General features: G+C 46.7%; 12 non-coding genes and 1 pseudogene across 12 annotated transcripts; 1 reads left to right on the top strand and 12 right to left on the bottom strand.

Moving 5' to 3' along the window:
* Positions 1-138: 138 nt before the first annotated feature.
* On the bottom strand, positions 139-302 carry LOC135026701 (U1 spliceosomal RNA). The gene has a single exon (XR_010223289.1). It is a non-coding gene; the product is annotated as a U1 spliceosomal RNA (small nuclear RNA).
* Positions 303-973: 671 nt separating this feature from the next.
* On the bottom strand, positions 974-1,136 carry LOC135026780 (U1 spliceosomal RNA). The gene has a single exon (XR_010223360.1). It is a non-coding gene; the product is annotated as a U1 spliceosomal RNA (small nuclear RNA).
* A 152-nt stretch (positions 1,137-1,288) lies between these two features.
* LOC135026838 (U1 spliceosomal RNA) lies at positions 1,289-1,452 on the bottom strand. Its single transcript, XR_010223414.1, has one exon. It is a non-coding gene; the product is annotated as a U1 spliceosomal RNA (small nuclear RNA).
* A 668-nt stretch (positions 1,453-2,120) lies between these two features.
* Positions 2,121-2,284, bottom strand: LOC135026757 (U1 spliceosomal RNA). The gene has a single exon (XR_010223342.1). It is a non-coding gene; the product is annotated as a U1 spliceosomal RNA (small nuclear RNA).
* Positions 2,285-2,436: 152 nt separating this feature from the next.
* Positions 2,437-2,600, bottom strand: LOC135026813 (U1 spliceosomal RNA). Its single transcript, XR_010223389.1, has one exon. It is a non-coding gene; the product is annotated as a U1 spliceosomal RNA (small nuclear RNA).
* A 670-nt stretch (positions 2,601-3,270) lies between these two features.
* On the bottom strand, positions 3,271-3,433 carry LOC135026764 (U1 spliceosomal RNA). Its single transcript, XR_010223348.1, has one exon. It is a non-coding gene; the product is annotated as a U1 spliceosomal RNA (small nuclear RNA).
* A 152-nt stretch (positions 3,434-3,585) lies between these two features.
* On the bottom strand, positions 3,586-3,749 carry LOC135026809 (U1 spliceosomal RNA). Its single transcript, XR_010223385.1, has one exon. It is a non-coding gene; the product is annotated as a U1 spliceosomal RNA (small nuclear RNA).
* Positions 3,750-4,451: 702 nt separating this feature from the next.
* LOC135026772 (U1 spliceosomal RNA) lies at positions 4,452-4,586 on the bottom strand (annotated as a pseudogene).
* A 1,666-nt stretch (positions 4,587-6,252) lies between these two features.
* LOC135026805 (U5 spliceosomal RNA) lies at positions 6,253-6,368 on the bottom strand. The gene has a single exon (XR_010223381.1). It is a non-coding gene; the product is annotated as a U5 spliceosomal RNA (small nuclear RNA).
* Positions 6,369-6,643: 275 nt separating this feature from the next.
* LOC135026790 (U5 spliceosomal RNA) lies at positions 6,644-6,759 on the bottom strand. Its single transcript, XR_010223367.1, has one exon. It is a non-coding gene; the product is annotated as a U5 spliceosomal RNA (small nuclear RNA).
* Positions 6,760-7,045: 286 nt separating this feature from the next.
* On the bottom strand, positions 7,046-7,161 carry LOC135026802 (U5 spliceosomal RNA). The gene has a single exon (XR_010223379.1). It is a non-coding gene; the product is annotated as a U5 spliceosomal RNA (small nuclear RNA).
* Positions 7,162-7,431: 270 nt separating this feature from the next.
* On the bottom strand, positions 7,432-7,547 carry LOC135026800 (U5 spliceosomal RNA). Its single transcript, XR_010223377.1, has one exon. It is a non-coding gene; the product is annotated as a U5 spliceosomal RNA (small nuclear RNA).
* Positions 7,548-7,691: 144 nt separating this feature from the next.
* Positions 7,692-7,854, top strand: LOC135026763 (U1 spliceosomal RNA). Its single transcript, XR_010223347.1, has one exon. It is a non-coding gene; the product is annotated as a U1 spliceosomal RNA (small nuclear RNA).
* The last annotated feature ends 4,775 nt before the right edge of the window (positions 7,855-12,629 follow it).

Genomic DNA, 12,629 nt, shown 5'->3' with positions numbered 1-12,629 from the left:
GCTGTGGAGGATTGCTGCTCGGGCACCCCCTGTCAAGTGAAGGAGATCCAACTGAGGCAGCACAAGGGAACTCTCGAAAGAAGAACAAGGCTAGAGGAAGATCTGAGACAAAGAAATCTGACTTTTACCAGAGCTGACCAGAGGAAAGCACAAACGCAGTCCCCCACTACCACAAATAATGCAGTCGAGTTTCCCACATTTGGGGAAATCACAGGGGTCAGCATACCCAGAGTGCAATGAATGAACCTCACCCTGGGAGAACAATCTTCATGACCATGGTATCTCCTATGCAAAATAAGTATGATTTGGGATAGGGCTGGGGAGGGCCGCTGCTCAGGCACATCTCTGTCAAGTAAAGGAGATTCAACTGAGGCAACACAAGGGAACTCTCATCTGGGGACAACAACTGCAGGGAGAACACATATTTTCAGATGAACATGGGAGGGCAGAAGGCTGCCTAACACTGAAGCACCCCCAAACAACAAACCAAATGTAACTACTAGTGCAAGCATTCCTTGGGGAAGGCCTGCAGCAGATGGATTTGCATATGGTGATGTCATCCAAGCAGTGGGTCAAAGTTGGCTTCAACCCTCGTCTGCATATGAAAATAAAAAAGGGGTGTGCAGGGCATGGCGGCCTTTTGCGGCGCTTGGATGACCCCTAGTTTGCATTAAACACCTCCACCTTCCTTCGGTGTGGGGCTCATGTTGGCTATGCCCCAGCCCCTGAAGCATTCAAGCTGATTTCTTGCAGCAGCTGGGCACTGTAACAGCTCCAGAGCTGCTCTGTAAAGCAAGTAAAAGGGTGTGGGCCCTGCAGCACTACCTGTAGTTTGCATTGTGCGTTGGAAGGCACAAAGTAAGCAGACGGGAGAAGTCAGGATAGTGCACAAGGGCATAGAAGGGAGCGGCTCAAGAAAAGAGAAGTGGAAACAGACAGCAAACTAGGCTGGAGAGAGACCTGAGACAAAGAGATCTGAATTATACGAGAGCCGACCAGAGGAAACACAAATTATGTAATCAAGTGTCCCACATTTGGGGAAATCGTAGGAGCAGCACACCCAGAGTGCATTGGGTGAGCCTTGCCCTGGGAGAAGCACCTTCCTGATCATAGTATCTCACCTGGGAGGTAAGTAGGAGTTGGGCTAGAGCTGGGGAGGGTCGCTGTTCGGGCACCCCCCTGTCAAGTGAAGGAGATCCAACTGAGGCAGCACAAGGAAACTCTTGAAAAAAGAACAAGGCTAGAGGAAGATCTGAGACAAAGAAATCTGACTTTTACCAGAGCTGACCAGAGGAAAGCACAAACACAGTCCCCCACTACCACAAATAATGCAGTCGAGTTTCCCACATTTGGGGAAATGACAGGGGTCAGCATACCCAGAATGCAATGAATGAACCTCACCCTGGGAGAACAATCTTCATGACAATGGTATCTCCTATGCAAAATAAGTATGATTTGGGATAGGGCTGGGGAGGGCCGCTGCTCAGGCACATCTCTGTCAAGTAAAGGAGATTCAACTGAGGCAGCACAAGGGAACTCTCATCTGGGGACAACAACTGCAGGGAGAACACATATTTTCAGATGAACATGGGAGAGCAGAAGGCTGCCTAATACTGAAGCACCCCCAAACAACAAACCAAATGCAACAACTAGTACAAGCATTCCTGGGAAAAGGTCTGCAGAAGACGGATTTGCATACGGTGATGTCATCCAAGCAGTGGGCCAAAGTTGGCTGGAACCCTCATCTGCATATGAAAAGAGAAAAGGGGTATGCAGGGCATGGCGGCCTTTTGCGGCGCTTGGATGACCCTTAGTTCGCATTAAACACCTCCACCCTCCATCGGTGTGGGGCTCATGTTGGCTATGCCCCAGCCCCTGAAGCATTCAAGCTGATTTCTTGCAGCAGCTGGGCACTGTAACAGCTCCAGAGCTGCTCTGTAAGGCAAGTAAAAGGGTGTTGGCCCTGCAGCACTACCTGTAGTTTGCATTGTGCGTTGGAAGGCACAAAGTAAGCAGACAGGAGAAGTCAGGAGAGTGCACAAGGGCAAGGGCAGGGGCTCAAGAAAAGAGAAGTGGAAACAGACAGCAAACTAGGCTGGAGAGAGACCTGAGACAAAGAGATCTGAATTATACGAGTAGCCGACCAGAGGAAACACAAATTATGTAGTCAAGTGTCCCACATTTGGGGAAATCGTAGGAGCAGCACACCCAGAGTGCAATGGGTGAGCCTTGCCCTGGGAGAAGCACCTTCCTGATCATAGTATCTCACCTGGCAGGTAAGTAGGAGTTGGGCTAGAGCTGGGGAGGGTCGCTGCTCGGGCACCCCCCTGTCAAGTGAAGGAAATCCAACTGAGGCAGCACAAGGAAACTCTCAAAAAAAGAACAAGGCTAGAGGAAGATCTGAGACAAAGAAATCTGACTTTTACCAGAGCTGACCAGAGGAAAGCACAAACACAGTCCCCCACTACCACAAATAATGCAGTCGAGTTTCCCACATTTGGGGAAATCACAGGGGTCAGCATACCCAGAATGCAATGAATGAACCTCACCCTGGAAGAACAATCTTCATGACCATGGTATCTCCTATGCAAAATAAGTATGATTTGGGATAGGGCTGGGGAGGGCCGCTGCTCAGGCACATCTCTGTCAAGTAAAGGAGATTCAACTGAGGCAGCACAAGAGAACTCTCATCTGGGGACAACAACTGCAGGGAGAACACATATTTTCAGATGAACATGGGAGAGCAGAAGGCTGCCTAATACTGAAGCACCCCAAACAACAAACCAAATGCAACAACTAGTACAAGCATTCCTGGGGGAAGGTCTGCAGAAGACGTATTTGCATACGGTGATGTCATCCAAGCAGTGGGCCAAAGTTGGCTGGAACCCTCATCTGCATATGAAAAGAGAAAAGGGGTATGCAGGGCATGGCGGCCTTTTGCGGCGCTTGGATGACCCTTAGTTCGCATTAAACACCTCCACCCTCCGTCGGTGTGGGGCTCATGTTGGCTATGCCCCAGCCCCTGAAGCATTCAAGCTGATTTCTTGCAGCAGCTGGGCACTGTAACAGCTCCAGAGCTGCTCTGAAAGGCAAGTAAAAGGGTGTGGGCCCTGCAGCACTACCTGTAGTTTGCATTGTGCGTTGGAAGGCACAAAGTAAGCAGACAGGAGAAGTCAGGAGAGTGCACAAGGGCATAGAAGGCAGCGGCTCAAGAAAAGAGAAGTGGAAACAGACAGCAAACTAGGCTGGAGAGAGACCTGAGACAAAGAGATCTGAATTATACGAGAGCCGACCAGGGGAAACACAAATTATGCAGTCAAGTTTCCCACATTTGGGGAAATCGCAGGAGCAGCACACCCAGAGTGCAATGGGTGAGCCTTGCCCTGGGAGAAGCACCTTCATGATCATAGTATCTCACCTGGCAGTTATGTAGGAGTTGGGCTAGAGCTGGGGAGGGTCGCTGCTCGGGTACCCCCCTGTCAAGTGAAGGAGATCAAACTGAGGCAGCACAATGGAACTCTCGAAAGAAGAACAAGGCTAGAGGAAGATCTGAGACAAAGAAATCTGACTTTTACCAGAGCTGACCAGAGGAAAACACAAACACAGTCCCCCACTACCACAAATAATGCAGTTGAGTTTCCCACATTTGGGGAAATCACAGGGGTCAGCATACCCAGAATGCAATGAATGAACCTCACCCTGGGAGAACAATCTTTATGACCATGGTATCTCCTATGCAAAATAAGTATGATTTGGGATAGGGCTGGGGAGGGCCGCTGCTCAGGCACATCTCTGTCAAGTAAAGGAGATTCAACTGAGGCAGCACAAGGGAACTCTCATCTGGGGACAACAACTGCCGGGAGAACACATATTTTCAGATGAACATGGGAGGGCAGAAGGCTGCCTAATACTGAAGCACCCCCAAACAACAAACCAAATGCAACAACTAGTACAAGCATTCCTGGGGGAAGGTCTGCAGAAGACGGATTTGCATACAGTGATGTCATCCAAGCAGTGGGCCAAAGTTGGCTGGAACCCTCATCTGCATATGAAAAGAGAAAAGGGGTATGCAGGGCATGGCGGCCTTTTGCGGCGCTTGGATGACCCTTAGTTCGCATTAAACACCCCCACCCTACTTCGGTGTGGGGCTCATGTTGGCCATGCCCCAGCCCCTGAAGCATTCAAGCTGATTTCTTGCAGCAGCTTGGCACTGTAACAGCTCCAGAGCTGCTCTGTAAGGCAAGTAAAAGGGTGTGGGCCCTGCAGCACTACCTGTAGTTTGCATTGTGCATCGGAAGGCACAAAGTAAGCAGACAGGAGGAGAAGTCAGGATAGTGCACAAGGGTATAGAAGGGAGGGGCTCAAGAAAAAAGAAGTGGAAACAGACAGCAAACTAGGCTGGAGAGAGACCTGAGACAAAGAGATCTGAATTATATGAGAGCCGACTAGGGGAAACACAAATTATGCAATCAAGTTTCCCATATTTGGGGAAATCGCAGGGGCAGCACACCCAGAGTGCAATGGGTGAGCCTTGCCCTGGGAGAAGCAACTTCATGATCATAGTATCTCACCTGGCAGGTAAGTAGGAGTTGGGCTAGAGCTGGGGAGGGTCGCTGCTCGGGCACCCCCCTGTCAAGTGAAGGAGATCCAACTGAGGCAGCACAAGGGAACTCTTGAAAGAAGAACAAGGCTAGAGGAAGATCTGAGACAAAGAAATCTGACTTTTACCAGAGCTGACCAGAGGAAAGCACAAACACAGTCCCCCACTACCACAAATAATGCAGTTGAGTTTCCCACATTTGGATATAGCAATACCAATATGAGATATAGCAATTCCAATTCTCATATAAATAGCAACCTTCCTTCATATATTCAGCCAGATCTTATTTAATCTGATCTAGGCGTAGGCAATAATGCTTTCCTTAGAGGTATAGCCACCTCAATTCTTATTAGGAAGCAAAGTGTCTGTCATAATGGTTTATCCAATTCATCTAAGAAATAATATATTCCATGTGTCAGAGATTCATTACTCTCTATTTACACTGTTAAAGAGTTAATTCTTATTATGTTACAGTGTAAAGAAATTATCATATAGGGAGATGTGGCAATTCCATGTGCTATATATATAATAACCCTTAGTGGTCCAGATTCCACAATGAGGAATTTTCTTATAAACCGCTGAAACACACAGCTGTTTGACTGACTTCCAAATATATCTATCTCACTTTGTAACAGTCTTATGATAGAGAAACTGTTACATATTCGGTCACTTAGTTATCTAAAGGTAAACAGACTCAGTGTGAGGGTAATATAATATATCAAATGCGCTGTCAATAATCGTGGTAACTGGTGTAATAATGTGGTATATTGAGTATGCTAGTAAGGCATATAACTGCTCTCCAGCCTTTAAGTGTTACCAATCAATTTGTTACACTGTAAAGGATTTATGGTGTCCTGTTAGGACATGCAGCTGCTAGGCTGACTCAAAGATTTATCCATTTGTAACAATTATGTAACAGTTATATACATGTTACTGGTATTACATAGAAATAGTATGACACAGGCCAGCAGTCCCATGTGTCTAGATTCCACAATAGGAGATTTTCTTTGTCTTATAAACTGCTGGAACACACAGCTGCTAGACTGACTTCAAATATATATATTACTTTGTAACAGTCTTATAGTAAAGAGACTGTTACACACTGTCATTTAGTTATCTCAAGGTTAGCAGATTCTGTGTGAGGATAGTGTTCTGTTAGAACATGCAGCTGCTAGGCTGACTCATAGAAAATGTATCCATTTGTAACAAATGACACATACAGCATTAAATTAATATCTATAGCAGCCCATGTGACATCTCTACTCTTATCATAATTGTCTGGTTATTGCCAATCTGGACAGCAGGAGTGATATATATTCACTAGTCCCAATATCCCATCATATAAATATACCCACACTGATATACTTTCTTATCAAGAGTTATTAGTAGCTATCTGTATGCACTTTAGACATTGTATCTGCTAAGTGACATCATATCTAGTGTATTCCTTTCTTATAGCTCAGCTTCTATTCCCTATTAGTGGAGACTAACAGCTAACATCATAATCATATATTTTTGTTTTATAACATTTCACATGAGTCAAATACACGCGGACACGCCGTGCCCTACACGTGTGTTTCACTGCATCTATGGCAACTTACATTAAAGCTAACAAGAAAGCACACTCGTTCTGTCTTTAAACTGATAAAAGAAACCCCAATAATATGGGGCATGCAAAAATTGAGATAAAACTCAGTTTTGCTCCTCTCCACGGAAATCTTTAATAAAAGGCGAAATATTTGTTAGTTCTGAAGAGAAACCAGAGCATGACCAAGATTCCACCTGTCGCCTGAGTGCCATGCCAGCAGTTCTCATTGAGCTCAAAGTGAGCACCCAATTTGAAAGAAAGATAGCAGATTTCTCACCAGGCTTCCCCTAGCTATAAACATGGTTTGTACTCTTTTCCATGTGTTCCCAGATCTTTCAAGCAATTAGTATAGTCAAGAAAGTTCTGTTTGAAAAGAAACAAACATTTACTGTCATTTCTATGCAAATGAGCTTACATTAAAGCACACTCGTTCTATCTTTAAACAGATAAAATTAAACCCCAATAAGATGGGGAATGCAAAATTTGAGATAAAACTCAGTTTTGCTCCTCTCCACGGAAATCTTTAGTAAAAGGCGAAAGATTTGTTCGTTCTGAAGAGAAACCAGAGCATGACCAAGATTCCACCTGTCGCCTGAGTGCCATGCCAGTAGTCCTCATTCAGCTCAAAGTGAGCACCCAATTTGAAAGAAAGAAAGCAGATTTCTCACCAGGCTTCCCCTTGCTATAAGCATGGTTTGTACTCTTTTCCATGTGCTCCCAGATCTTTCAAGCAAGTAGCATGGTCAAGAAAGTTCTGTTTGAAAAGAAACAGACATTTACTGTCATTGTTATACAAATAAACTTACATTAAAGCCAACAAGAAAGCACACTCATTCTGTCCTTAAACTGATAAAAGAAACCCCAATAATATGGGGCATGCAAAAATTGAGATAAAACTCAGTTTTGCTCCTCTCCACGGAAATCTTTAATAAATGGCGAAAGATTTGTTCATTCTGAAGAGAAACCAGAGCATGACCAAGATTCCACCTGTCGCCTGAGTGCCATGCCAGCAGTCCTCATTCAGATCAAAGTGAGCGCCCAATTTGAAAGAAAGCAGATTTCTCACCTGGCTTCTCCTTGCTATAAGCATGGTTTGTACTGTATTCCATGTGCTCCCAGATCTTTCAAGCAAGTAGCATGGTCAAGAAAGTTCTGTTTGAAAAGAAACAAACATTTACTGTAATTTCTATGCAAATGAGCTTTCATTAAAGCACACTCATTCTATCTTTAAACCGATAAAAGAAAATCCAAAAAGATGGGGCATGCAAAAATTGAGGTAAAACTCAGTTTTGCTCCTCTCCACGGAAATCTTTAGTAAAAGGCGAAAGATTTGTTCGTTCTGAAGAGAAACCAGAGCATGACCAAGATTTTCATCTGAAAATATGTGTTCTCCCTGCAGTTGTTGTCCCCAGATGAGAGTTCCCTTGTGCTGCCTCAGTTGAATCTCCTTTACTTGACAGAGATGTGCCTGAGCAGCGGCCCTCCCCAGCCCTATCCCAAATCATACTTATTTTGCATAGGAGATACCATGGTCATGAAGATTGTTCTCCCAGGGTGAGGTTCATTCATTGCATTCTGGGTATGCTGACCCCTGTGATTTCCCCAATGTGGGAAACTCGACTGCATTATTTGTGGTAGTGGGGGACTGTGTTTGTGCTTTCCTCTGGTCAGCTCTGGTAAAAGTCAGATTTCTTTGTCTCAGATCTTCCTCTAGCCTTGTTCTTCTTTCGAGAGTTCCCTTGTGCTGCCTCAGTTGGATCTCCTTCACTTGACAGGGGGTGCCCGAGCAGCAATCCTCCACAGCTCTAGCCCAACTCCTACTTACCTGCCAGGTGAGATACTATGATCTTCACTGTTAGGGCAATCAGGATGTGGAATTCCCTGCCAGGGAAGGTGGTAATGGCGGACTCTGTAATTGGATTTAAAAAAGGAATGGATACATTTCTGAATGAAAAAGCTATCTAAGGTTATAATACTTAAAATATCAACATGGTTAATCCGGGGGTAACATGAGTTATAGTAGCTAACTAGTCATAAAACATTATTCAGCAAGTATGTAGAATCATCACAACTTAAAACAGGTTGAACACGATGGGCAATTTGCCTCTATTCAACCTCAAAAACTATGTTACTATATGTTACTATATTACTATGTTACTGTAGTATACAGAAAACCAAAATGCAATGAACAGTGATAGTGAGCACTGATGAGGATACTAGAACTGACACTGAGCAGCAAGATGCAGCACTGGACTATTAGTAATGTACTGTAGTATGCTGAGCACCACAATGCAGCACAAGACAATGAGCAGTGATACTGAGCACTGATGAGGATACTACTGAGAACTGACACTGAGCAGGAGAGACACACTACTAGTATTACTGAGCAGCAATAAGTAACCACTGATACTGAGCACTGATATTGAGATTTCCACTGAGAGAACATAGCCACGTCCATTCCGCTCTCTCTTCAATGCACGAGTAAAAATGGCGGCAACGCGCAGCTCTTTATATGGAATCCGAATCTCGCGAGAATCCGACAGCGGGATGATGACATTTTCCCTTGTTCAGGTTTTGCGAGTCAGGCGGGAACAACCGAGCCTGCCTCGGACCAGTGTAAACAACGTGGAGTTCGTGGGGAATTCGGTTCTCGGAGAACCGAACCCGCTCCTCTCTACGTTAAACCAATCAATTTTTTTATTTTCAATCTAAGCCCCTGCAGTTTTCTGTAAGCATCTGCTTCGCTATGATGATCAACAAGTCACAAGGGCAAACACTCAGGGCTTGAGGCGTAGATCTTAGGACCAGCTGCTACAAGCATGGCAGAGGTGTCACTATCACTGGTGACACCCAGAGAGGTGGCGAGGGAGATTGTAATGCAGTGCGCGCAGATAAGCAGCGCAATGGTAAAAAGGAGGCATGGTTTCATAGGTAGGGGCATGGCCTGGTGGCCTGAATCTACATTTTGTTGCTCCGGGTGTCCCGGGGGTTGGGGGCTGCACCCGGGGACTAGTGTGTGAGCGGTGCTGGCTCCTGCACAGTGAAAGGGCATGGCCACCCAGCATGACGCCTCCCTTCTTGACCATGCTGTAATTGCAGTCGCACTGCAGTTCAGCGTGATCATAAAAAATGGTGTAGCCTCCTGCTGGTGCAGACTGTATGTGCGCGCAGGAAGCCGCCACCATTTTTGTGATCACAGCGGCTGAATGTGATGTCATACAGCCGCTGTGACCACGCCCCCTGTGTCTACTCCGTTGCAGACCCCATTTTGAAGCCTTGCCCCCGCACCGCTCCATCCCTGACTTGGAAATGGAGTGTTGCTGACCCACCTATCCCCCCCCGCCCCGATTGACAGGCAGAGGCGATCGCATTCTCTGCGGGGTGCCGCAGAAAATGCAGGCACATGCGTATGCTCTTAGCAATTTTTGCAGTTGGATCGCTTATTGTGATTGCAATCCAACCTGAATCAGGCCCTATTACCTATCACAATGCGCTGCGGGCAGTACAAAATTGGGTTAATATAGGAGAAAAACCCCCAGACCTGTGCTCCTTAACTGTACCTGGTGGCTAGTGGAGCGGCTGCCCAGTAATCAGTGTCCACGCCAGTGCGCACACGGTCCACCCCCTACGGCCACGCTCCCCTTCATCAGCGGCCTCGTGATCCGGAAGGGTGGTGTGTGTGTGACTGACCTTAGGATGAAACCGGACCCTCCGCTGCAGTGACCCAGCAACCAGGGCACGGGAGTATACAGCGCCGCTGGGAGTGATGAAGCTGCAGTAAAGATGTCTATTAGACCTAGCCTGCTGCAGCCCTTGTAGATTCTCATAAAACAAGTTCTTCTTTTCTTGTCAAAATTTATAGCTAAGAATAGGCTGCCTGAGGCAGGCCCCTGTTAAGTGGCCTGCTACTGAAGGCACCAACTACAAACTGAGCTCCCTGTTCATGGAAGCGGGGTTATAGAGGAGAATGCACTGAGCATCTTGGGAACAGTCAAAAGCTTTGAGCCGGTTGGTGCCTCAGATCAAGATCCTACTCTACACCCCAATGTGAATCCTTGTGGAGTCCAGTGTACCCCACAGAAGAAATTAATGTGTCACACCCATTGGCAGCAACCTTAGAATAGCTGCTGACGGGCACAATTGAGAAAGGAAGGGGGGGGGGACATTTGAATCCAGCACATAAATGCAATTCAAATATGTAATTTGTACCTTCCTATTTTAAAATATAATGGATGAACCTCACCCTGTGAGAACAATCTTCATGATCAAGAGATCTCATATGCAAAATAAGTATGAGTTGGGATAGGGCTGGGGAGGGTGGCTGCTCGGGCAGCCCCTCCCCCGTCAAGTTAAGGAGATTCAACTGAGGAAGCACAAGGGAACTCTCGTCTGGGGACAACAACTGCAGGGAGACCACATCTTTTCAGATGAACATGGGAGGGCGGAAGGCTGCCTAATACTGAAGCACCATCAAATATCAAACCATATGCAACATCTAGTACAAGCCTTCCTGGGGGAAGGTCTGCAGCAGACGGATTTGCATACAGTGATGTTATTCAAGCAGTGGGCCAAAGTTGGCTGGAACCCTCATCTGCATATGAAAAGAGAAAAGGGGCGTGCAGGGCATGGCGGCCTTTTGCAGTGCTTGGATGACCCCTAGTTCTCATTAAACACCCCCACCCTCCTTTGGTGTGGGCTCATGTTGGCCATGCCCCATCCCCTGAAGCATTCAAGCTGATTTCTTGCAGCAGCTGGGCACTGTAACAGCTCCAGAGCTGTTCTGTAAGGCAAGTAAAAGGGTGTGGGCCCTGCAGCACCACCTGTAGTTTGCATTGTGCGTTGGAAGGCACAAAGTAAGCAGACGGGAGGAGAAGTCAGGATAGTGCGCAAGGGCATCCTTTTCTCTTAGTCCGTAGAGGATGCTGGGGTCACATTAGGAACCATGGGGTATAGACGGGATCCGCAAGAGACATGGGCACTTTAAGACTATCAAAGGGTGTGAACTGGCTCCTCCCTCTATGCCCCTCCTCCAGACTCCAGTTATAGGAACTGTGCCCATGGAGACGGACATTTCGAGGAAAGGATTTATTGTTAAACTAAGGTGAGCATCTTACCAGCTCACACCTTAAGCATGCCGCAGAACGTGGCATTCAACAGAACACAAGCCAACTGCATGAATAATTGCAGCAAAAAGCTGACCAGAACCATAACACAACATGTGTATAACCACAAGTAATAACTGCAGACACAGTATGGACTGGGACGGGTGCCCAGCATCCTCTACAGACTAAGAGAAAAGGATTTACCGGTAGGTATTAAAATCCTATTTTCTCATACGACCTAGAGGATGCTGGGGTCACATTAAGAACCATGGGGTTATACCAAAGCTCTTGAACGGGTGGAAGAGTGCGTACGACTCTGCAGCACCGAATGACCCAACTTGAAGTTATCATCGGCCAAGGTATCAAACTTGTAAAACTTAGCAAAAGTGTTTACTAAATAGCTGCTCGGCAAAGTTGCAATGCCGAGACTCCCCGACCAGCTGCCCAGGATGAACCCACCTTTCTAGTAGAATGGGTCTTCACCTAATTCAGTAACGGCAATCCTGCCATGGAATGAGCATGCTGAATCTTACCACAGATCCAGCGCATAATGGTCTACATGGAAGCAGGACACCCAATCCTGTTGGGAGCATACAGGACAAACAGAGCCTCTGTTTTCCTAATCTGAACCGTTCTGGTGACATAAATTTTCAAAGTTCTGACCACAGCCAGAGACTTTGACTCAACGAAGGTGTCAGTGGCCAAAGGTACCATGTGGAAAGATGAACCACCTTCGGCAGAAATTGTTGACGTGTCCTCAATTCTGCTCTATCTTCATGAAAGATCAAATAAAGGCTCTTGTGATACTGCATGGTTTGTACTGTTTTCCATGTGCTCCCAGATCTTTCAAGCAAGTAGCATGGTCAAGAAAGTTCTGTTTGAAAAGAAACAAACATTTACTGTCATTGTTATGCAAATAAACTTACATTAAAGCTAACCAGAAAGCACACTCGTTCTGTCTTTAAACTGATAAAAGAAACCCCAATAATATGGGCATACCTCCCAACTTTGTCGGCTCGCAAAGAGGGACACACGCGCGGCGAAGTCGCACGCGCTCCCAAAAAGGGCGTGGCCTAAGTAAAAAGGGGCATGGCTTCGCGGGAGGACCCGCGATCGCGAGTCACGCCCCCGTTTTCGGCACTGAGGGGGCATGCCCAGCGCTCTGTGAGCCGCTGGCATGCCACCTCTCCCTCTGACTTCAGTGAATAGACGCTGTGCGCACAGCGACTATTCACCGCTGCTCTGCTAAGCAGGGCAGCGACAGACAGAGCCTCCCAACTGTCCTCCCCACCGCGGGACACTGCGGCCCGCAGGTGGGACAGCGGGACAGTCCCCAAAA

Source organism: Pseudophryne corroboree, unplaced genomic scaffold, assembly GCF_028390025.1.
Source record: "Pseudophryne corroboree isolate aPseCor3 unplaced genomic scaffold, aPseCor3.hap2 scaffold_449, whole genome shotgun sequence".
NCBI lineage: Eukaryota > Metazoa > Chordata > Amphibia > Anura > Myobatrachidae > Pseudophryne > Pseudophryne corroboree.
Note: the sequence above shows the minus strand (reverse complement) of the source record. Positions and strands in the feature narration are given on the sequence as shown.